This window comes from Ornithorhynchus anatinus, chromosome 10 (genome assembly GCF_004115215.2).
Source record: "Ornithorhynchus anatinus isolate Pmale09 chromosome 10, mOrnAna1.pri.v4, whole genome shotgun sequence".
Taxonomy (NCBI): Eukaryota; Metazoa; Chordata; class Mammalia; order Monotremata; family Ornithorhynchidae; genus Ornithorhynchus; species Ornithorhynchus anatinus.
Genome location: NC_041737.1, coordinates 33228929 through 33253621, shown reverse-complemented (window position 1 = coordinate 33253621; position 24693 = coordinate 33228929). Strand labels below are relative to the sequence as shown.

Below are 24693 nucleotides of genomic sequence, written 5' to 3'. Positions count from 1 at the left end.
GGAGGTGTCAGCCATCAACCTATGAAGTCATCCCAAGGACTGCCATGCCCATAGTCTCGTGCATTCTGTCCGAATTGGAGGACCTTGGGCACATCCAGAGCTGTCCCTGCTCAGCTAGTATGGAAGGAAAGGAGACAATACCCGCATCACCCTTCAGTAGGTCAAACTGATGATCCTCTGGTATTATCCAAAAGGAATAGCAAGTCAGCCATGAGGAACCACACACAAGTTACTGAATTCATCCTCCTGGGACTCACGGATGACCCAGATTTACAGTCGGTGATTCTCCTCTACATGTCTGTCTCCTACGTACTGAGTTTCACTGGCAACCTGACCATTGTCATCTTCACCCTGCTGGCCTCCCGCCTCCACACCCCCATGTACTTCTTCCTGCGCTGCTTCTCTTTCCTGGAGATCTGTTTCACCTTCGCCTGCATTCCCAGATCCCTGGCCACTATCGCCACCGGAGACAGAATCATTTCCTTTTCCAACTGTTTCACTCAGCTGTTCTTCTTCATCTTCCTGGGGGCGACTGAATTCTTCCTCCTGGTTGTCATGTCTTATGACCGTTATGTCGCCATCTGTCAGCCTCTGCACTACACGACCATCATGAGCCAGAAAGTCTGCAACCTGCTGGTCCTTTCCTCCTGTTTAATCGGGCTCTTGGTCATCTTTCCAAGTGTCATCCTTGGTCTTCAACTGGACTTCTTTGGCTCTGTAGCCATTGACCACTTCTTCTGTGATGTGAGAAGCCTCTGCTCCTACTCTCCTGCTCAGACACCGTGTTCCTGGAGCTGATGGCTTTCACCTTGGCCTCGGGGGATACTACTGGTCACCTTGGTTTTAGTGGCCATGTCCTACACAGCCATCAATCGCACCATTCTGAGACTACCCTCTACTCAGCAGAAGAGAAAAGCCTTTTCCATCTGCTCGTCCCACGTGATCGTGGTGTCCATCACAGTACATCACGGCAGCTGCATCTTTACATACATCAAACCATCCATCAAAGACAGGGTGGACCTGACCAAGGGGGTGGCCGTGCTGAACACTTCTTTGGCCCCTATGTTGAACCCTTTCATCTACACCCTACGGAACCAGCAGGTCAAGCAGGTCATTAGAGACCTGGTGCACAGCTTTGGATTTTCCTCCAGGAGGTGAGGGCTCCTCAGTGACGAATTCCAGAAGGAAGATGTGCAGGAGATGCAAAGACTCGACCACAGAGACTCGGTGCCTGGACATTAGCCTAATACTTCATCTGCACTGGTTATCCATCCTTCTGTGTGCCCACGCACTCACCCTTCTGGAAATCCCTCCCCTGACCAGGTCCTCCTATTACCTCAACGCTTTGCCCTCATCCACTCAGGGGAGAGTCAAGCCTTTCCATTCTGCATGAGAGCGACATTCCGAGGTTTGTTAAGTGGGTATGTGCCTAAGCCAATAGAAACCCCCAGGTTCACGGTGTTTTTTGCAAATCTCATTCCATATCCATCTAAATGAGGCCCTGCAGCTGGAGGAGTGATGTCATTGGTCATTATGGGGAGAGAAAGCCAAAGCTTCACCACTTTTTACTCCCATCCTCTCACTCCCCTCTCTCAATCCTACCCTCTCACTCCCCTGTCTTAGTCCTAACCTCCAAATCCCCCACTCACCCCCAACCTCCCAATCTCCCTCTCATATCAATCCTCAGTTTATTTGTATGTGTCTGTTATTCAGTACATTTATTACAGTAATTTCACGGATTTAATCTGATTTGGGCAGACATTCCCATCTGTCCTATTTGTTCTTCTCCCTCCATGATCTCTTTTTTACTCTGGCTCCCACTCTTTGGAACTCATCTCTTTCTATCTCCTCCATTCGAATAGAAACTATTGGATGGCAGGAACCATGTGACTTTCATCAGCTGTGCTCCTTCAAGTGCTTAGTATTGTGCCTAAGACTCAGTAGACGGTCATTAGATGCCATTTGATTGAATGATGGATTGCTTAACACTCAGTAAGCGCTCAATAAACACTTCTGGATTGAGAGATGGATTTCTTTGCACTTGGCACCCCACACCCACAACCCAGACTACAGGGGTGACAACGTGGCTCAGATCTCCCTCCCCATATGGCATGGCTCAACCCAGGCCACGGTTTGGAGTGGGGAAAAAAAGACCATGGCAGCATGGCGATGTCCCATGGCACAAGAGGCCCCGTGCATGGGACTCCATTGTGGAAGCACCTTGGAACTGACCTCTCTGCCACGAAGCTAGAGCCTGAGGAAGGTGACAAATTGAAGGGAAGAAGGAAGCACCACCTGCCAGTCTGTCAATACCTGGAAATCCCTCCCCTAGCCAGGTCCTCCTACTATCTCAGCCTTTTGTCCTCATCCACTCAGTGGAGAGTCAAGCCTTTTCATTCTGTATGAGAGAGACATTCCGAGGTTTGTTAAGTGGGTCCGGGCCTAAGCCAGTAGAAATCCCCAGGTTCATGGTGTTTTTTGCAAATCTCGTTCTGTATCCATCTAAATGTACTTACTGAACAATTACTGTGTGTAGAACAGCATACCGAGTGCTTCAGAGAGCCCAGTAGATCTAGGATAAACAGTCTATTAGTCATCTTCTTCCTCCTCGCTCTCCTCATGGTTAATGTAGACACACTCGGGTGAACTCATGGGTGAGGAGGACCTGATGGAATGAAAAGACTGGGAGGAAGGGGCAGGAAGACAGGCAAATGTGGTGATAGGGTTCCTGGAGAGGAAAATAACTTTCTTCTACCTTCTAAGGGAAGACAGTGCTAGTGATGAGTTCCACTGATACAAGAGGAGAGGCAGGATGCTGGGGATAAAAGCAGGAAATCCCCTGATGGATGCTAAAGAACTTTGAGGGCAGGGATCGTGTCTATTTTTTACAGTACTTGCCTACTATGTCCCAAGCACTGTACTAACCTTTGGGTCAGATACAAGATAATCAGAATGGGCATAGTCCCTGTCCCACCTGGAGAACACAATCTAAGTAGTAGGGTGTAGGCTTCAATCCACATTTTTTTATGGTATTTGTTAAGCGCTTACAATGCGTCAAACAAAACGCTGTAGTAGTAAAAACAAATTAGTTAGTTTGAACACAATCCCTGTCCCGCTTGGGTCTCAGTCTAAGCAGGAGGGAGTACAGGAGAATTGAGGCACAAAGAAGTTAACTGGCTTGCCCATGGTCACACAGCAGGCATGTAACAGAACCAAGGTTCTCCGACTCCAAGGCCCGTGATCTTTTCCAAGAGGCTATGCTGCTTCTCAGCTGTAGTTTCCATTGTCGTCTTCCAAGCTCTCAGTACAGTGCTGGGCCCCGAGTGGATGTTCAGAAAATATGATTAATTGATTGATTAATTGAGAGTAGGTTCCATTCCCAAATAGTTCTCTATGTCAACAACCACTGGGCCCAGCCACCATTTGTAGAAGAAGAACCCCATCGCTCCAATTTGTTTACTCTTCTCTTGGTCTGCACTCCTTTACTCTTTTCCCTATCCTTTCTGTGGTGCCTTGATTTATTCCCTTTATTTATCACCCCTCCCAGGCCCTAGAACTTATATGCATATCTATAATTTTATTTATTTTTATTGAAGTTGGTCTCCCTCTTTAGACTTGTAAACTTGTGTGGGCAGGGATATGTCTGTTATATTGTTATATTGGTCTGTCTGAAGTGCTTAATACAGTGCTCTGTACACTGTAAGCACTCAACAAAACGATTCACTGACTGATAGACTGGGTCACATGGACTGGGAATGAATGGCTTGGAATGGCTGCAGCTTGACCCCCCACATCCCCCGTCCCCCACCAGACCCCCAGAATGGGACCCCATTCTGGGTATTAAACGTTCACATCCAGAGCCACCAAAGCATCTACCATTCATTAGTGTTTCCCGACTAACCCCTGGGGGGACTTTCATTGTTCTCACAATTGGTCCCCTTGTGCCCATCAGAAACCAAAGAGAATAAAACCCTCACTCTTGCTCCTGCATTAGGTAGAGTAGCCCATCTCCTGCTCAAAGGTTCCACACTTACTCCCCTGCTATGAGCAGAGAAAAATCCTGATGCCTTCTTTCCCACGCACTTTGGCTTCGTGTAGATTTGATGGGGTCGCATGTCCAGTGGTGATGGTAGAGCAAAAACAAGCATCGTTTGGAGAGGTGCGTGAAGGCCCAAAATAGAGGAACAGGTGGGAAATTGCGCACAGGTATGATATCATCTCAGTGTTGCTTCCCTGCCAAATGCAATATGGGCATTTGGGATGACATCCAGAATCAGGGCAGAGTGCTAGGGAAGCGAGGACCTGTCAGAATCATTTTGGTCCATTCCCTTTCCATTGTGGATTTCAGACCTTCAATCCATGGATGACTGCAGCCACCTTCCCTCCTGCCCCAGGCTCTCATAGCCTGTGATCCTGTCATGGAGCCCCCGTTCAGAACTGGTAATTATCAGTCAATAAATCACTCAGTCAGTAGTGCTTATTGAGAGCTTATTGTGCACAGAGTACTTCATGAAGCACTTGGGAGAGTTGAGCAGAGTTGATAGACCTGTTCTCTGAGCACAGTAACCTTCCAGTATAGAGGGAATGAGAGACATAAATATAAATCCTTAAGCCAATTATGGATATAAATGTAAGTGCGGTAGTATTGAAGGTGGAGTGAATAGCAAGTACTTAAAAGGTAAACATCCAAGTGTATAAGTAGTGCAGAAGGGAGAGGGAGTAGAGAAGCAGCTTAGCCTAGTGGCAAGAACATGGGCATGGGAGTCAGAGGTTGTGGGTTCTAATTCCGGCTCCATGACTTGTCTGCTGTGTGACCTTGGGCAAGCCACTTAATGTCTCTGGGCCTGTTACCTCATCTGTAAAAATGGGGATTGAGACTGTGATCCCCACCTGGGACAACCTGATTACTTTGTATCTACCCCAGCATTCAGTACAGTGCTTGGCACAAAGTAAGCGCTTAACAAATACCATAATTATCATTAAAGAAAAAGAGGACTTCATCCACAGAGACCTCTGGAAGAGACAAATGCACACACACCACACACATACACACACATGCACAGAGCTCAATCCCCAATCTGCTCTATGTCATCCTTACTGTTGCAATCAGGGTCCCTTTGATACAGAGAGGCTTCCTGATGGGTGGTTAGTAACTGAGCACCTCACCTGCACCATGTATCCAGATCCTCTAATCTTCAGAAGTAGTGTTGTCTAGTGGAAAAGGCACATCCTGATGTCAGAGGACCTGGGTTTTCATCCACTTACCTGCTAGGTGACCTTTAACCAGTCACTTACTTACCTCATGCTTCAGTTCCCTCATCTGCAAAATGGGGATTCAATTATTGGTCTCTATCCTACTTAGATTGGGAACCTAGAGTGAGACATGATTACCTTGTTTATTATTCACCCAGGGAAGATATCCCGGACTTGTCTCCTGAGGGTCTTCTCTCTTTTCTGGCAGCATCTCCAGGGAATGACTGGGCCATGAGCTCCTTAACATTCACTGGGTCTTACACTCATGATCCCAAACAATCTTCCTCCCTCAAAGTTCCTGACAATCTCAGTTATCCAGGTGTTGACAGATGATAGGTTTGGGGCGTGAATTTAGGTGAGACTTTGACATTCAGGGGCTTGGTTAAAGATCAATTTCCCCCCCATCACATGTACACAGGGCATTCATGGGCCCATGCTCCAGGAGGCAATCTGCACCCATTCTCAACAATCAGGTATTTAAGCTATTCGAATTCTCATTTTGACCATATTGGTAAATATGTTTATCTTTGCCACCCCATAAGAATGGAAACCCCTTGTTGGCAGGGAATAGTTATGAGGTATTTTCCTGAGCTATTAGAGCTGGACCCGCCCAAATGGGTAATCTCTTCTTCAACCATCATGCAGGTTTTTGGAGATGAAGCCTAAGGATCACTGCTGGGACAACCACGCTTCACAACCATGCTTCTGTTGTTCCGCAGGGAGGTGTCTGCCAACAACCCATGAAGTCATCTCAAGGAGTGGGTTGTGATCCTACCATGCCCAACGCCTCCCACAGCTGGAACTGTTCCTGCCCAGCTCATCTAGTGGGAGAGGAGTCACAGCCCTCTGTCCCCCTCCAGTGAGCTGGATTGACAGTCCTCTGGTGTTATCCAACAGGAGTCACAGGTCAGACATGAGGAATCACACTCAAGTGACTGAGTTCATCCTCCTAGGGTTCACCAACAACCCAGACTGGCTGGCGGTGATTCTCCTTTACATGTCAGTCACCTACATTCTGAGCATAACTGGCAACCTGACCATCGTCACCCTCACCCTGCTGGACTACCGCCTCCACACCCCCATGTACTTCTTCCTGCGCTGCTTCTCCTTCCTGGAGATCTGCTTCACCTCCGCCTGCATTCCCAGATTCCTGGCTACCATTGTCACAGGAGACAGGGCGATTTCCTATAATTGCTGTGCAACTCAACTATTTTTCCTCATCCTCTTGGGAGTGACCGAGTTCTTCCTTCTGGCTGCCATGTCCTATGACCGCTATGTCGCCATCTGACAGCCTCTGCACTACACAACCATTATGAGCCAGAAAGTCTGCACTCTGCTGGTCCTCTCCTCCTGTCTGACCGGATTTCTGGTCAGCTTTCCTTCTGTCATCCTTGGCCTACAACTGGACTTCTGTGGCTCCGTAGCCATTGACCATTTCTTCTGTGATGTCTCCCCTCTGCTCCTGCTCTCCTGTTCAGACACCGTGTTCCTGGAGCTGATGGCTTTCATCTTGGCCTTGGGGACACTACTGGTCACCTTGGTGTTAGTGGCCGTGTCCTACACAGCTATCACCCGCACCATCCTGAGACTGCCCTCTGCTCAGCAGAAAAGAAAAGCCTTTTCCACCTGCTCCTCCCACATGGTTGTGGTCTCCATCACATACGGCAGCTGCATCTTTATGTACATCAAACCGTCCACCAAGGACAGGGTGGACCTAAGCAAGGGGGTGGCCGTGCTCTACACTTCCGTGGTCCCCATGCTGAACCCCTTTATCTACACCCTACGGAACCAGCAGGTTAAGCAGGCTATCAGGGACCTGGCACATAGAGTTGAATTTTCCACCAAGGGGTGAGGATTTTTCAGCATCAAAATCCCACAGGAAAATTTGCAGGAGATGCAGAGGGTCGACCAGAGAAGCTCAGTACCTGTACATTAGCCTTATGCTTCACCTGCTGTCTAACAAACAAGACCCGAAGGTTCTCCATCCCTCTATGTGCCTCCGCACCCACCCTCCTGGAAATCCCTCCCCTGGCCAGGTCTCCCTGCTACCTCATTCCTTTGTCCTCATCCACTCAGGGAGGACTCAAGCCTTTTCACCCCACGTGAGACATTCCAAGGTTTGTTCAGCGGGTCTGTGCGGAAACCAATAGACTCTCCAGGTTCAGTGTGTTTTTTGCAAATCCCCATCTGTATCTGAGCTAAGCAAGAGGCACTTTAGCCCTGACCCCCTCCCTTTGTTCTTCCCCACTTTCCCCACCCTGTGGCATTTAGGTATATATCTGTAATTTTATTTATTTATATTGATATCTGTTTAATAATAATAATAATAATAATGATAATAATGTTGGTATTTGTTAAGCACTTACTATGTGCTGAGCACTGTTCTAAGCGCTGGGGTAGACATAGGGGAATCAGGTTGTCCCACGTGGGGCTCACAGTCTTAATCCCCATTTTACAGATGAGGGAACTGAGGCACAGAGAAGTTAAGTGACTTGCCCACAGTCACACAGCCGACAAGTGGCAGATCTGGGATTCGAACTCATGAGTCCTGACTCCAAAGCCCATGCTCTTTCCACTGAGCCACGCTGCTTCTCTGTTTACTTGTGTTGATGCATGTCTCCCCCTGTCTAGACTGTAAATTTGTTGTGAGCAGTGATTGTCACTCTTTATTGCTGGATTATACTTTACCAAGCACTTAGTACCTTGCTCTGCACACAGTAAACACTCAATAAATATGATTGAATGAATGAATGAGGACCAATCTCATTGGTCATTACGGGGAGGAGAAGTCAAAGTCTACTACCTTTTACTCCCAATCTCTCATTCCCCTCTCTCTCTCCCACCCCCTCTATCTTCTCTCCCACTCCCATCCTCCCACATCCCAGCTCACTCCCACCCTTTCACTCCCCTTCTCTCATGTATCCTCAGCACATATGCTTTGTCTTGGTTATATTGTATTGCACTGATTTCATCTGATTTGGGCAGACATTCCAACCTGTCCTATTTGTTCTACTCTCTAGTTAATCCTTGTTTTTACTCTTTGGAAATCATCTCTATCTCCTTTATTCAACTGGTAACTACTGCAACGTAGTAGTATAGTCCCTAGGACTCACTAAGCAGTCAATAGATTCCATTTGATTGATTGATGGATTGCTTAATACTTAGTATGCCCTCAACATATGCTATCAGAACTCTGTAAGTGATCAACAAATACAATTTCATTAATTGATGGATTGCTTTGCACTCAATAGACTGAAAAGATACCATGAGATCAATTGATTGATTGATTTGCACTCAATAGGTGCTCAGTAAATATCAGAGATGGACTAAAGGAGTGACAGATTGACTGACTGATTGATTGATTAATTTATAGACCTGGAAGTCCAATTCGTATGGGGGGAGTGGAGAGGGTATCCAAGATTACATCATCTGCAGACCTTGCTGAGCTTTCCTGAAGTAATTAGACATCACTGAGTACGTCACACTGTGGCCTTCCCTAAGCCCTAATTTCTTCTTCCCCCACTCCCTTCTGCATCATCCTGACTTGCTTCCTTTATTCATTGCCCCCCTCCCGGCTCCACAGCTATTATGGACATATCTTTAATTTTATATAAGTATATTAATACCACTCTCCCATTTCTAGACTCTAAGCTCGCTATGGGCAGGGAATATGTTTATTTATTGTTATATTGTACTCTCCCAAACGCTTAGTACAGTGCTTTGTATTCAGTGAATTCGACTGATTGAAATACAATTTAAATGAATGAAGTGGGACCAAGGGCCAGAGGGATATTTTCCACTTTCTTGAGAACAGCAGGAGAAGAAAAACAAAAGAGCAACAGCAGCTTCCCAGTATAGCTAGGAGTACAATGGCCACTTTTCCCCCACGAGTAGCCCAGGGACCAGGGACCACTGGGTAATGAGCGGATTGGCAAAGCCAGCCCCAACTGCAGGAAAGAGGCCTTCAAGATCCCCAACACTCCTTCGGGGTCTTTCCTGGCACTTCCTTTTACCCACCCAATTCAGAAGTCTTTGATCTGAAGTCTCGGCTCAAAAGTCTCGGCTTTGAGAGCCGAGTTCATTAGTGCCTTGCAATAAGCATCTCCAGGGAATGTCTCCATCTCCAGGGAATGTCTCCTTTGTTATCTAAAGAGCCCTCACCATCTGCACTGGGAAGAACTCATAAAAGGGGCTGAATTTTGCCCCTGTAAAATAAGGGCTGAGGGAGAGAAGAATAATGTCAAAACTCCTTTCTGTGAATGTTAGGAAGCAGCTTACTTTCTGTAGTCTCAGCTATCCTGTCTTTCCTTCCCTCTTGAACAGTTTTCTCCTTCCCCGCTGGAAGGCTGGCAAGGAGGGTGTTCCCCAGGACCCCAACTCTTCTCCCCTCTGCATACCAATGAAAGTAGCAGCGGCAGAAGTAGGAGGATAAGGGAGATTCTGTCCTGCCTGGCAGGACACCACGAAAATGGGGAGAGATTTGTGCTGCCTAAATGGTATGAAATGCTTCCTGAGAACAGGGAGAAAGTTGATTCGTATTCTTAAATGAACAAACCGAATATTCAGGGTGAAAACTCTGAACAAAACCATCAAGAGTTTCAGAAAACTAAGTACAAGCTCCTCCTTAAGTATCTCGGTCCTCCCAAAATCTGATCTCTGCTGGGTTTTCCTGTCCCATATCTGACCTTTCTGATTTGGGCAGGGAAGGAAATAGCGACAAGTGGAAAGGAATCAGCTGGACTGGTATTTTTGCTGGCTGGATCAATCTCTGAGGGGTTGGGATTGGCCCGTGCTTCAGGTGATCTGTTGCCCCTGGCAACTGTCACCTTTTCACCAGGCAGATTCTGGCCTGGAGCCCTTCTAGGGGTCCATTTGATAGTCCTCAGCTCTGGGATACCTGGAGTTCCAGCCCCAGCTCTGCGTGGAGGTGGGTGACGAGAGTGATGACCTCCCCTGGCAGGCCCCTGGGTTCAAAAATCGGGGTGAATTCCTCGATAGCTGATTTTTACTGCTGATCTCTTCCATCAGACTGTAAACTCCATACAGGCAGGATCTGTATTCTATTGTTGTGCTCTGTATGCAGTAAGGTCTCAATAAATACCACTGATTGATTGATTTTACTTCCCTAAGAGCTTATGAGAGTGTTGTGTACAGAAGAGGTGCCCAGTAAACACTGATGAGAATTGGTTTCAGCCAGTGATGATAATGATTCGGTCCAATGAGAGAAGGAGAAGCATTCCATCTGGCTTCTTTGAGTTTCCCTTTTCATCCTCTTTCCTCATTTAATCATATTTATTGAGCTCTTACTGTTTGCAAAGCGCTATACTAAGCGTATGGGAGAGTATAATATAACAATACATGGAAAAATGCCCTGACCAACTTCAGTTCTGCTTCCTCTTTCATCCTCAGGTGTGACTCCGGAGGAAATACAGAGTCAGCGTTGAGAAATCAGACCTCAGTGACTAAGTTCATCCTCCTAGGGCTGGGGAACAATCAATACTGGAAGATTGTCATCTTCTTATTCCTGCTACTCAGTTACCTGTTAAGCATCCCTGGGAACCAGACCATCCTCACCCTCACTCTACTGAACTCCCACCTCCACACCCCAGTGTACTTCTTCTTCTAGAATTTCTCTTTCCTAAAAAATTTATTTTAAGTCGGTCCCCATTCCCAAACTGCTGGTGGGAATTTTGGGCAGGGACAAAACCATTTCCTATAAGGCTTGTGCCATTCAGTTGTTCTTTTACATCCTTCTGGGGGCGATGGAGTTCTTCCTCTTGGCCTCCATGTCCTACGACCACTATGTCGCCATCTGCCAGCCATTACACTACTTGACCATCATGAGCCATAGTGTCTGCACCCTGCTGGTCCTCTGCTCCTGGCTGGTTGGCTTCCTGATCATCTTTCCTGGCCTTATCCTGGGTCTCCAGCTGAACATCTGTGATCGAACTATTTACCTGTGACACTGCACCCAAGCTAGAAATCTTGTGCATTGACATGCAATTATTTGAGCAGATGAATTTTACATTTACAGTGGGGACACTCCTGGTCACTCTGGCACTAGACACCATGTCCTACACGACCATCATACATTCAATAGTATTTATTGAGCGCTTACTATGTGTAGAGCACTATACTAAAAACTTGGAATGTACAATTCGGGAACAGATAGAGACAATCTCTGCCCATTGACGGGCTTACAGTCTAATCGGGGGAGACAGATGGACAAAAACAAGACAACTTAATAGCAATAAATAGAATCAAGGGGATGTACACCTCATTAACAAAATAAATAGGATAATAAAAATATATACAAATGAGCACAAGGGGGAGGAGCAGAGGGAAAGTGGGGAAGGGGACTTAGCTGAGGGGAGGTGAAGGGGGAAAAGAGAGGCAGCAGAGGGAGCAGAGGGAAAAGGGGAAGTTTAGTCTGGGAAGGCCTCTTGGAGAAGGTGAGCTCTCAGCAGGGCTTTGAAGAGAGGAAGAGAGTTAGTTTGGCGGAGGTGAAGAGGGAGGGCATTCCAGGACATCAGGAGGACGTGGGCCAGGGGTCAATGGCAGGATAGGAGAGAACGGGGGACAGTGAGGAGGTGAGTGGCAGAGGAGCAGAGCATGCGGGGTGGGCAGTAGAAAGAGAGAAGTGAGGAGAGGTAGGAGGGGGCAAGGAGATGGAGAGCCTTGAAGCCTAGAGTGAGAAGTTTTTGTTTCATGTGGAGGTTGATAGGCAACCACTGGAGGTTTTTAAGGAGGGGAGTAACATGCCCAGAGCGTTTCTGCAGGAAGATGAGCCGAGCAGGGGAATGAAGAATAGACTGGAGCAGGGAGAGACAGGAGGAAGGGAGATGAGAGAGAAGGCTGACACAGTAATCCAGCCGGGATATTATGAGAGCCTGTACCAGTAAGATAGCCGTTTGGATGGAGAGGAAAGGGCAGATCTTGGCGATATTGTGCAGGTGAGACCAGCAAGCCTTGGTGATGGACTGGATACGTGGGGTGAATGAGAGAGCTGAATTAAGAATGACACCAAGATTGCGGGCTTGAGAGACGGGAAGGATGGTTGTACCATCCACAGTGACAGATCAGGAAGAGGACAGGGCTTGGGAGGGAAGATAAGGAGCTCAGTTTTGGACATGTTGAGTTTTAGGTGGCGGACAGACATCCAGGTGGAGAGGTCCTGGAGGCAGGAGGAGATACGAGTCTGAAGGGATGGGGAGAGAACAGGGGCGGAGATGTAGATTTGTGTGTCATCTGCATAGAGATGATAGTTGAAGCTGTGGGAGCGAATGAGTTCACCAAGGGAGTGAGTGTAGATGGAGAACAGAAGAGGCCAAAAACTGACCCTTGAGGAACCCCTACAGTTAGAGGATAGGAGGGGGAGGAGGAGCCTGCGAAGGAGACGGAGAATGAACGTCCAGAAAGATAAGAGGAGAACCAGGAGAGGACGGAGTCTGTGAGGCCAAGGTGAGATAAGGTGTGGAGGTGAAGGGGATGGTCTACAGTGTCAAAGGCAGCTGAGAGGTCGAGGAGGATTAGGATAGAGTAGGAACCATTGGATTTGGCAAGAAGGAGATCATGGGTGACATTTGAGAAAGCAGTCTCGGTAGAGTGGAGGGGATGGAAGCCAGATTGGAAGGGGTCCAGGAGAGAATTGGAGTTAAGGAATTCTAGGCAGCGAGTGTAGACGACTCGTTCTAGAAGCTTGGAAAGGAAGGAGATAGAGCAATAACTGGAAGGGGAAGTGGGATAGAGAGAGGGTTTTTTTAGGATGGGGGTGACAGGGATGTGTTTGAAGGCAGAGGGGAAAAAGCCATTGGAGAGTGAGCGGTTAAAGATAAAAGTTAAGGAGGGGAAGAAGGAAGGGATGATGGTTTTTATAAAGTGAGCAGTAATGGGGTCCAAAGCACAGGTGGAGGGGGTGGCACTTGAGAGGAGGGAGGAGTTCTTTTCTGAGGATACTGCAAGGAAGGATGGGAAAGTAGGGGAGAGGGTTGGGGGGTGGAGGGCGGAAGGTTATGGTCCGAGAGAGGGATTTCAGAGTTGGCCATCACCCACACCATCCTGAGACTGTCCTCCACCCAGCAAAGAAAAAAAAAGCCTTTTTTTCCCACACGCTCGTCATCTTTCTCTCTTACAGCAGTTGCATGTTCATGCACATCAAGCCATCCCCCAAAGTTTAGACTTTAACAAGAGGGTGGCAGTGCTAAACTCCTCTGTGGCCCCCATGCTGAACCCCACGAAGCAAGCAGGTGAAGTAGGACATCAAGGACGGAGACAAGAGGGACTTTCTTTAAGGAGAAATAAGAGGCTTTAAGTGATTCTGTAACAGAAAACGAAATTGAATAGCCAAAGCTTCCCTTAGTGAGGACGGACTTTCAGCTACCTCCTCAGGTCATCCTTTTTCATCCTCTTTTTCTGTTTGCACTCCCAAGTCTGAGCCGCCCACCACTTTGTCCACTAGATCTGCCCCATTCCTTTCCGCAACAACTTTAGAGCTGGTTGTGATTGTATGAATTGTAGAACAATAATTGTGGTATTTGTTACGTGCTTACTATGTGTCAGGTACTGTACTAAGTGCTGGGGTGGTTACAAGGAAATCGGGTAAGACAGAGTCTCTGTACCATATGGGGTTCAGAATAATACTAGTAAGTAGTACTTTCCCATCACTGTAGACAGCACCACCATCCTTCCTATCTCACAAGCCTGTTACCTTGGCATTATCCTTGACCCCTCTCTCTTATTCAACTCACAGATTCAATCCGTCAAGAAATCCTGAGGTCCCATATTCACAACATCGTTAAAATCTGCCCTTTCCTCTCCATCCAAACTGCTACCACGTTAATACAATCACTCATCTTATCCTGCCTGGATTCCTGCATCAGTCTCTCCATGCTGACCTCCAGCCTCCTATCTCTCCTCACTCCAGTCCATACTTCACTTTGTTTCCTGGATAATTTTTCTACCAAAATGTTCTGGACACATCACCCCTCTCCTCAAAAAACTCCAATGATTGCCCATCCACCTTCGTATAAAACAAAAACTCCTCCCCATTGGCTTTAAAGCACTCCATCACCTTGCCCCCTCCTACTTTCATCTCACTTCTCTCCTTCTACAATCCTGCCCGAACACTTCGCTCCTCTAGTGCTAACCTTCTCACTGTGCCCTAATCTCTCTTGTCTTGCCATTGACCCCTAACCCACATCCTGCCTCTGGCTTGGAACATATGTCTCAAATGCACTAGACAATTACTCTCCCCCCACCTCTTCAAAATCTGACTGAAGGCACATCTCCTCCAAGAGACCTTCCCAGACTAAGTACCACTTTTCTTCATCTTCCAGTCCCTTCTACTTCACCATGACTTGTTTTCTTTGCTCTTCTCCACCTTACAGCCCCACAGCACCTATGTATATAGCTGGGTTTTTTTTTGTATGGATATCTGTTTATTTGAATTAATGTCTGTGTCCCGCCATCCCAGCCTGAGAGGTCATTATGGGCAGGGATTATCACTCTTCATTGCTGCATCAGACTTTTCCAAGCGCTTAGTGCAGTGCTTTGTGCACAGTAAGTGCTCAATAAATACGATGAAATGAACACATGAATGAATGAATAAACAAACAAATCAATAGTAGTAGTAATAGTGATTCTCTGTCTCTCCCATCTTCAGTCCATACTTCACCCGCTGCCCGGACCATTTCTCTTATAAAAAGGTTCAGTCCATATCTCCCCTCTCCTCAAAAACCTCCAATTGTTGGTCATCTAACTGTGAATCAAATAGAAAAACCTAACTGTAGGCTTTAAGGCACTTAATCAGCTCTCCCCCAGCGTGGCTCAGTGGAAAGAGCCCGGGCTTGGGAGTCAGAGGTCATGGGTTTGAATCCCGACTTTGCCACTTGTCAGCTGTGTGACTATGGGCAAGTCACTTAACTTCTCTGGGCCTCAGTGACCTCATCTGTAAAATGGGGATTAACTGTGAGCCTCACGTGGGACAACCTGATTACCCTGTATCTCCCCCAGCGCTTAGAACAGTGCTCTGCACACAGTAAGCGCTTAACAAATACCAACATCATTATTATTATTATTATCTTACCTCCCTCATCTCCTACTGCAACCCAACCCACACACTTAGCTTCTTTAATACCAGCCTCCTCATTGTACCTCAATCCCTTCTTTCTCACCACAGACCTTTCATTCAATAGTATTTATTGAGCGCTTACTATGTGCAGAGCACTGTACTAAGCGCTTGGGATGAACAAGTCGGCAACAGATAGAGACAGTCCCTGCCGTTTGACGGGCTTACTGCCCACATCCTCCCTTTGGCTTGGAATTCCACCCTTCCACCCCCCCCCCTTCATATCTGACAGGCCACCAATACCTCCACTTCATTCATTTACTCAATGTAAAAATAAACAGATATATTCCCTTCCCACACAGAGTTTACAGTCTAGAGGGGGATGCAGACTTTGATATAAATAAATAAATAAATAAATAAATAATTTGTGCATGAGTGCTGTAGGGCTAGGATGGGGATGAATAAAGGGAGCAAGTCAGGGCAAAGTAGAAAGGACGGGGAGAAGAGGAAAGGAGGGCTTAGTCAGGGAAGGCATCTTGGAGGAACTGCGCCTTCAAAGCCCTTCTAAATCGTATCTCCTCCAAAAACCCTTCCCTGACTAAGCCCTCTGGATCCCTTCTGGATCACCTACGGACTTGGATCTCTACACCTTAAACACTTTGATATTCATCCCTCTTTCAGTGCCACAGAGCTCATGTACAAACCCATCTGTAATTTATCTGAGCGCCTGTTGCCCTCTTTAGACTGTAAGTTCCTTGTAGGCAAGGATCATGACTATCTACTCTACTGTATTTTACTCTCCCAAGCGCATTGCACAGTGCGTCACAAACAGGAAGTGTTCAATAAATACCACTGACTGATGGATTGATTGATAATTGAGGCAACAGTAAAAGTAATAATAGCTGAGGACTAGTAGTAGTAGCAGAAGTAGTAGCAGTACTAGAAGTAGGCAGAGAAGATATAGTAGTCATAGGAGCAGCAGATGTAATAGCAGAAGTAGAATGAATGAATAAATCATTATTAATTAATTACTATTATGGCATTTGTTAAGCACTTACTATTTGCCAGGCAAGTTCTAAGTGTTGGGGTAAGTATAAGACAGTAGGGTTGGACATAGTCCCTGTCCTACATAGGGCTTGCAGTCTTAATCCCCATTTTACAGATGAGGGAACCGAGGCACAGAGAAGTGAAGTGATTTGCCCAAGGTCACACAGCAGGCAAATGGTGGAGTGGGGAATCTCACTAAACACTCAGTAACTTATTCTGACCACTCCATTTTTTGATATGTTTTATTTCTAACTTACCCATTAGAGTGAAAGCTCCTCATGGGCTGAGAATGTGTCACATGTTTCTCACCAACTCATTTCTACTCACATCAAATGAGAACTCCTCTCTCTTGACTTTAGGACTGTCATCCTACTATCTCCCTGATACCAATCTAATCTCTTCTCCCAAACCTCCTACCCAGGCTGTGGCCTTTCCTCCTACCAAGCAAACCTTCCAAATGCACCTCGCTGGTGATCTTACAATATTGTATATCCTACTCTGTTCCCACTCCAGAAATCACTCTGCCCTCCTCCCTCAGCCAGAACACATTCATTCAATAGTATTTACTGAGCACTTACTATGTGCAGAGCACTGCACTAAGAGCTTGGAATGTACAAATCGGTAACAGATAGAGACAGTCCCTGCCCTTTGACGGGCTTATAGTCTAATCGGGGGAGACGGACAGACAAGAACAATAGCAATAAATAGAATCAAGATCAGAACTCTCCTTCAGAACCAAATGCTACTTCCTCCTTGAAGCCTTCCTGGATTGATAGCTTTCTTTCCTGGTTGGGATGTCCCATTAGCCACTATCACTACCTTGTGCATTTCTTCTTTTTTAGTCATGTACTTCAAAGTTTTGTGAGTGTGATTGTGATTTGTATTTGAAAGATTTGCCTGAGGTGATGAAAAGACCCACGACTGAGCTGGGAAAAATACCTAGATAATCGACTGTCTTCTCCATCTATGTCAGCCAAGATAACTCCTTCTCCTCCAAACTATTTTTCAATCCCCACCCCCATCATGATGGATCCCAGATAAAGGTAAAATGGGTTAAGTAACCTAGCCAGTGCATCTTCAGTCTGAGTTCCAGCAGCCCTAGCCTCACCTCTATGCTTTGAGCACCTGTTTCGGCTCTCTGTTCTGTGTTTCCCAAGGGCCCCAGTCTCTGTCATTGGCCATCGTGGTTAAAGGAATAGATTCATTAGTGCTCCTGAACATGGCTTCCCACAGCTCAGCTATGGCTCCTGGCCCCTGTTTTCCCAGACCCCATCGTGAACAGCCTGACTCTCGGCCTTTAGAGTCTCTCACCTCCCTGCTCAGTGAGTAGGATTCATTCACCCAGACAAACCATGGTCCACCCCGAGGATCCCAACAGCGGAGATATGACCCCGAAAGCAATTGATGGCAGAGCTTCCCAGGGACCTGGATGAGTTCTGGGAAAAACCAGGGGGAGTTCTCCCCTGGAAGAGCCTGGGAGAGATTCCCCCCACCCCCCATCCCCACCATGCTGAGATTTTAGTTGGGTGAGGTAGAGGTTTCTTCCGTGTGTCCAAGTGGTGGAACTAGATCTTAACACACAAGTCTCTTCTGTCTCTCCATGCTGAGTCAAAGTCCCAAGAAAGCCATCAGAGAGAGTAGGAAAATTGTGTGGTCTTTGACATGAGAAAAATTTTCCCTTTCATCCATCTGCTGTTTTGCAGGTGAATGTTCTGAATGTTCTGAATGTTCTGAATGTTCTGAATGTTCTGTCAGTGCACTCATCAGCCAAACAGTAAATTAATTAATCAATATCACTAATTTAGAACCTATTCTTAAATAGTCAAACAATCAAGGCATAGAATTGACTAAGCACAGACTTGATTGGTGCAGAGCAGGATTTTGAGCTTTTAGAAGAGTAAAGCAGAGTTAGCAGAGTCCGGACCTGGGTGTCAGAAGGACCTGGGTCCTACCCAGCTCGGCCACATCTTTGTTATGTGACCTTGGGCAAGTCATTTAACATCTCTGTGCCTCAGGTACATCATCTTTAAAATGGGGGTTAAGATTATAAGCTTCACTGGGAAATGGACTGTGTCCAACCTGATTGAGAAGCAGCATGGCTCAGTGGAAAGAGCATGGGCTTGGGAGTTAGAGGTCATGGGTTCGAATCCAACTCTGCCACTTGTCAGCTGTATGTCTGTGGGCAAGTCACTTAACTTCTCTGTGCCTCAGTTACTTCATCTGTGAAATGGGGATTAACACTGAGCCTCATGTGGGACAACCTGATTACCCTGTATCTACCCCAGCACTTAGAACAGTGCTCTGTACATAGTAAGTGCTTAACAAACACCAACATTATTATCATGATTATTATTATTGGCTTGCAGCTACCCAGCACTAGTCACAGTGCCTGGCTCATGGTGTTTAAGAAATACCATAAAAAATCTTCTAGACAAAAGTACCTTGAAAGAGCACATGCAAAAGAAGGAGCACTGCCAGATCAATGTGAAGAACAGAGACTATGATTGATTTTATGTTATCAATTATTTGTTAAGACTTGTTCTCCCAACCTGGGGGACTAATCACAGAGCTCTGCATATGGATCCTTAGTTGCCTTAAACATTTTGATATTCACCATCTACCCACATTCAACCCCATAGCCCTTATGTACACATGTCCATCTGTAATTTATCTGCATATCTGTTCCCCTCCTATACTGTAAATTCTTCGTGGGCAAGAAGTGTGTCTACAAACTCTTTTTCTGTTGTACTTTACCAAGCACTTAGTCCAGTTGTCTGCATTCAGTAAACACCAATAAATACCATTGATTGATAGAAATCTTGGCCTAACCATCTCTGGTCCTCCATACCAGGTCCTCCCTCCACCCAAACCTGAGTCAAGGACCTTTCCAGGATTATTTCCTTGGCAGCATCAGAGTTTCCAAAGCAGCTACTTTGGCTCACGACTGAATTCAGGAAAAGCAGATCATCACCCAACAAAAGAGTATTTCCCACTGTCAGAGTTTATTATCCTTGCCTGCCCACAGCCTTCCCGGGACCACCAGTGTGTCAGGAAAATAACCCACTCTGAAGAGGTGAGGAGGGGTTCATTCATTCGACTGTATTTATTGAGTGCTTACTGTGTGCAAAGCACTGTATATACTAAGTGCTTGGAAAGTACAATTTGGCAATAAAGAGAGACATAGTAATTAGTGATGAGACCTCAAATTAGTGAAGGTTTTTGTTTTTTTTTAATTTTCCCAAAACATTTCTAAAGCCTAAATCTTGTGTCATTTTCATGAAATCCCTATGAGTTAGGAAGGTGATGTTATTCTTATTTTACTGAGGAGGAAACTCAGACAGTCTTCCCCTCATCTTCCCCCCATCTTCTCCCACGCAAGTTCGGTTACCTTCTGTAAACGCAGCCCAGAGCTGCTGGTCCTAGGCTGGGCCTGGGGTCTTCAGGGATTTTTGAGTGGCAGAACTGCCCCCTCTGGGAAAGAGAGATGCAGCCTCCATCCACTGTCCCATACACACAAAGGTAGCTTGCCTAATTTGGTTCTTGCTTTCTCTGTCTCTCCTTACTCCTTTTTTTTTTGGTATTTGTTAAGCGCTTACTATGTGCCGAGCACTGTTCTAAGAGCTGGGGTAGACATAGGGGAATCAGGTTGTCCCACGTGGGGCTCACAGTCTTAATCCCCATTTTACAGATGAGGGAACTGAGGCACAGAGAAGTTAAGTGACTTGCCCACAGTCACACAGCCGACAAGTGGCAGAGCTGGGATTCGAACTCATGAGCCCTGACTCCAAAGCCCGTGCTCTTTCCACTGAGCCACGCTGCTTCTCTACTACTCCTTACTCTTCTACATTTCACAAATGGATTAGCACAGCTCATCTGTTTTATTCATTTATTATTCTTTATTCATTGAGTACTGAATGAGAAGTGGAAATAGCCTAGTGGAAATAGCTTGGGTCTGCAGGTCAGAGGCCCTGGGTTCTATCCGGTTCTGCCACTTGTCTGCTCTGTGATCTCAGCAAGTCAATTTTTCTGTATCTCAGTTTCCTCATCTGTAAAATGAATATTCAATACCTGTTCTCCCCTCTTCCACTTAGACTCTGAGCCCATTTAGGGCAGGGACTGTGTCTGACTTTTTAAAATGGTATTTGTTAAGTGCTTACTATTTGCCAAGCACTGTACTAAGAACTGGGATAGATTCAAGCTAATCAATCTCTGCCCACATGTGGTTCACAGTATTGATTCCCATTTTACAGATGAGGGAGCTGAGGCACAGAGATGTTATGTGACTTGCCTAAAGTCCCACAGCAGACAAGTGTCAAATCTGGGATTAGAACCCAGGTCCTTTTGACTTCCAGGACCGTACCCTACCCATTAGGCCTTGCTGCTTCTTTGGTTACCTTGTAATCTTGTAATTCTTTGATTGTCTTAGAGAAGCAGCATGACTTAGTGGCAAAAGCATGGATTTAGGAGTCAGAAGACTTGGGTTGCCTTCAAAACATATCTACTTGGATGTCCCACTGTCACCTCAAGCTTAATACGTCCAGAACAGAACTCCCTATCTTCCCACCCAAACCCTGTCCTTCCCAAGACTTTTCTATCCCTTTAGAGGGCAGCATCCTTCCTGTCTCTCAAGTCCATAATCTTGGTGTTATCCCTGACTTCTCTCTCATTCAAACCACATATTCAATCCATCACTAAATCCTGTCAGTTTGACCTTCACAACGTCACCAAAATCTGGCCATTCTTCTCCATCCAAACTGCTAACCCAGCGCTTAGAACAGTGCTTTGCACATAGTAGGAATTTAACAAATGTCATAATCATCATCATTAATCCAAGCAATTATTGTATCCCATCTTGATTACTGTATCAGTCTCCTTGCTGACCTCCCTGCCTCCTGTATTCCCCCTGTCCAGTCTATATTTCATTCTGCTACCTGGATCATTTTTCTACAGAAATGTTCAGGTCTTGTTTTTCCACTCCTCTAGAACTCCAATGGTTGCCCATCTACCTCCGTATCAGACAGAAACGTCTTACCATCGGCTTTAAAGCATTCAATCACCTTGCCCCTCCTACCAAACCTTGTTGCTCTCCTATTACAACCCAGCCTGCACACTCTGCTCCCCTAAAGCCAACCTATTCACTGTACCTTGATCTTATCTATCTTGCCACTGACTGTACCAGGTGGGATCGGAGCCTGCATAGACTACCCGTCCCCTGTATATCGATTGTAATGGAATACTGAAGAAAGAGGCGAATAAATCCAGGTTGATGGTTTATTCAGAGTGGAGTGGGGGGGGGGGGCTTACCCACAGAACAGTCCGTGGTGGCCGGTGGACTTGGAGAGATCACACTGCACCCTCCCTCCCCATGCACTGCCTTATATCCCCTCTGTTGTGCCAAGAGCAAAGGGGACCCTGTTCTGGGGGGGGGGGGGGGCGGAGCATCGGCCACCTGTCTTGATGCTCCCTTCCAGATATCCCTGGGGCCCCAAAGTTCGAAAGGCAGTATGTCCTTGGTGGTCGTTCAGTGGGGCCTCCTTCCTTCAGCAGGTCCGTTTTCCTCCCATCTGGGGTTGGCACTATGCCGGCAGTGTGCAAATAACTAGGCAGGATGGGGTGGGGGTTGGCCTTGACTGTGCTCGCTCAAATGTTTCCCAAGGAGTCTGACCTCTCGCCCACATCCTGCCTGTGGTCTGGATGCTCTCCCTTTTCATTTCTATTTTCTCCAAGAGGCCTTCCCTGACTAAGCCCTCATTTCCTCTTTTCCCACTCCCTTCTGCATCACCCTGACCTGCTCCCTTTATTCACCATTCCTGCCCCAATCCCCACAGCACTTCTGCACACATCTGTAATTTTATTTATTTATATTAATGTCTGTCTCCCCTTTTAGACTGCAAGCTTGTTGTGGACTGGTAATGTATCTATTATAATGTTGTGTTGTTCTCTCCCAAGCCCGTAGCATAATGCCCTGCACATACTAAGCGCTCAATAAATAGGATTGATTGATTACCTCAATGCTTAGTAGAGTGCTCAATAAATGCCATCATCATTTTTATTACAGCCATTTTGAATGGATGATGTGATTATGGGCACTCATTTGCTTAGGTGACCAGAACTCTGGGCTAGACCCCACAATACCCAAACCCTATTAATGATTGCTGGGAGGACGAGGGGCTCTCTTGTTGCTACCTCCTGGGCTCCCCTCCCCGCTCCCCCCTTCTTGGCTCTTTATTTGTGCAGGCTTCTCTGGCCTCCTAACATCACCTTCTGCTTCTAATGTCCACTTTGCATAGGAACTTGGGAAATCCTGGGAAGAAGTTCAGTCAGAAGATGATTGGGAGCTGCTGGACCTTCAGGAAGAGTAGGAAATGAGAATTCCCTGCTAGAACCCTCGATTCTGGGTGTCCTGCAGCAGAGGAACCTTCCTACAGCTGAGACAGAAATCAGTACCAGCCATTATTAGAGACTCAACTCCACTCACTGCCCTAGCCCTGCCCTTAAAGCAATAGAACCTCTCCAGTTCACAGCTAGTTATTACAAAATAGCCTCTGCGCCTGGTGAGGGTGGGTGGGAGTCCCTAAGGGGAGATGCTTCAGATCTGGTGCTAGCCACGATCTCAGCCCGGCCCTTCCCTGGAGCTGGCTGACCATGCCCTCCACCGTCTCTCCCATAGATTGGTCTAACTGGGAAACTGGGAAGAGCATCCTGTGTGTGCTGCTTGTCTGTTCTGTGAGGAGCAAGCTGACACCACCGAAAAACTACACGTCCATATGCAGGTGAGGCATGCCCCTTCTGAATCCTTCTATGCCCTCAGCCCCAGTCTGCTGTGGGTCCAATGCGGCTTTGGGACAGGAAGAAGGGCCTGGGTCAACCGAGGATGGATTTGGCGCCTGTTTACAGGAGTGACCAGGAACTTTTCTCCTTTTCTTCCATTTCCCCTTCCCATAGGAGAGTTGCCCCGGGGGAGGGGTGTGTTACCCAGGATCCCAAAAGACTCCTCCCCAACTCACATCCTCAGGCAACACCAGAAGTGTTTGGGTACTGGCCCAGGGCAGCTCTAAGTTATCTAACAGCAAGTGAGCTCTTGAGGAGAATAGAGCCGAGTTTATTGCCTAGGTGAACCGCAGACCCTTTTCCGCCCCCAGCAGAATGACCAGAAAAATGACGCTGTAAAAAAATACTTGTAGAAAACCTGCTGTAGGACCTTTGCCAGACCTATTTTTTATCCCCCGAGATTCACATGAGCACCACTCAGAGGGCAGAGCGATGTTGGTCATTTCCTTCTCCACTCACACCATCATTCACACAGGTTTAGCAAGCAAGCATTTGCAACTTCCATATGCGTGGCATGACCACTCGAATGAGACTCTCCTTATGTAAAACTCGATATTTTCTCCACTGCACATTTCTGGCCACTTTTGGAGAATACTCAAGACAGTTACCAGTTGCCAGCCCTACCAATCTGTCTCTGGGCTTCTAGTCAATGCCCAGTTGACACAGCAAGTCCCCTTATTCCCGGCTGAATCTTTCTCCTCCAGTCATCGCCGCCATGTGGACTCAGGACCTCTGCTCCCTTGGAGCCATGCTATCAGACTTCAATGACCTGCCCCTGGGCTTATGGTCAGGTCCCCAACCCGGACTTCTGCACCCCTGCCCAAGGACTCAGACACTGAGGACCCCCCCGCCCCCCATGCCACCGCAGCCACCAGGTCCACGAGTAGCTCCCAGACCTCCCCCCAACTTTCCCTGACCCTTCTTGCCCATCCTGGTATTAAACCCGAACCGCAGGACTCTGTTCTCCCCAGCAAATCCCCTCCCCCTCCAGAGTCGTGGGACATTGTGCTCCCCTGCCGCTCTTCCCCGCCCCCCCGCCCAGAAGCGGCTATCCTTTGGGAAGCCCTCACTCCCTCTTCCTCTGTGAGGTGATATATTTCCTTCGCCCCCCCTTCCCCACCCCCATCCCCGGGCAACAGTGCCCTTATTCTCACTGTGTTACTTTCGCTGCTACACGCACCCGCAACCCACATCAGACATCCTCAGGGCTCCCTCCGCCGCCAAAGAGGCATTTGGACCACGAGCCCCAGGACTCTCCTTGCCACTAGACTTTTGATTTTGATCCGATCGACCCTTAGTCAGGTCAACACCTGACCCTGGTCATCACCCACTTATTAATAATATCCTATTGTATCATGTTACTATATTACCACTTTCGCATGTTATTGTTAATTGTTCTCAGTGCTGCCACCTACCTCTCTGACCTCACCATGTCCTTCCACCCCTCCTCCTCCCATCTTCCCCTCCCAATCCTCCCCTTCCCCTTCCCCTCTCTC

At 47.1% G+C, this 24693-nt stretch overlaps 3 pseudogenes; all 3 read left to right on the top strand.

Moving 5' to 3' along the window:
• Window positions 1-210: 210 nt before the first annotated feature.
• LOC100082201 lies at window positions 211-1158 on the top strand (annotated as a pseudogene).
• Window positions 1159-6166: 5008 nt separating this feature from the next.
• LOC100082174 lies at window positions 6167-7105 on the top strand (annotated as a pseudogene).
• Window positions 7106-9122: 2017 nt separating this feature from the next.
• LOC114814548 lies at window positions 9123-24084 on the top strand (annotated as a pseudogene).
• Window positions 24085-24693: the final 609 nt, after the last annotated feature.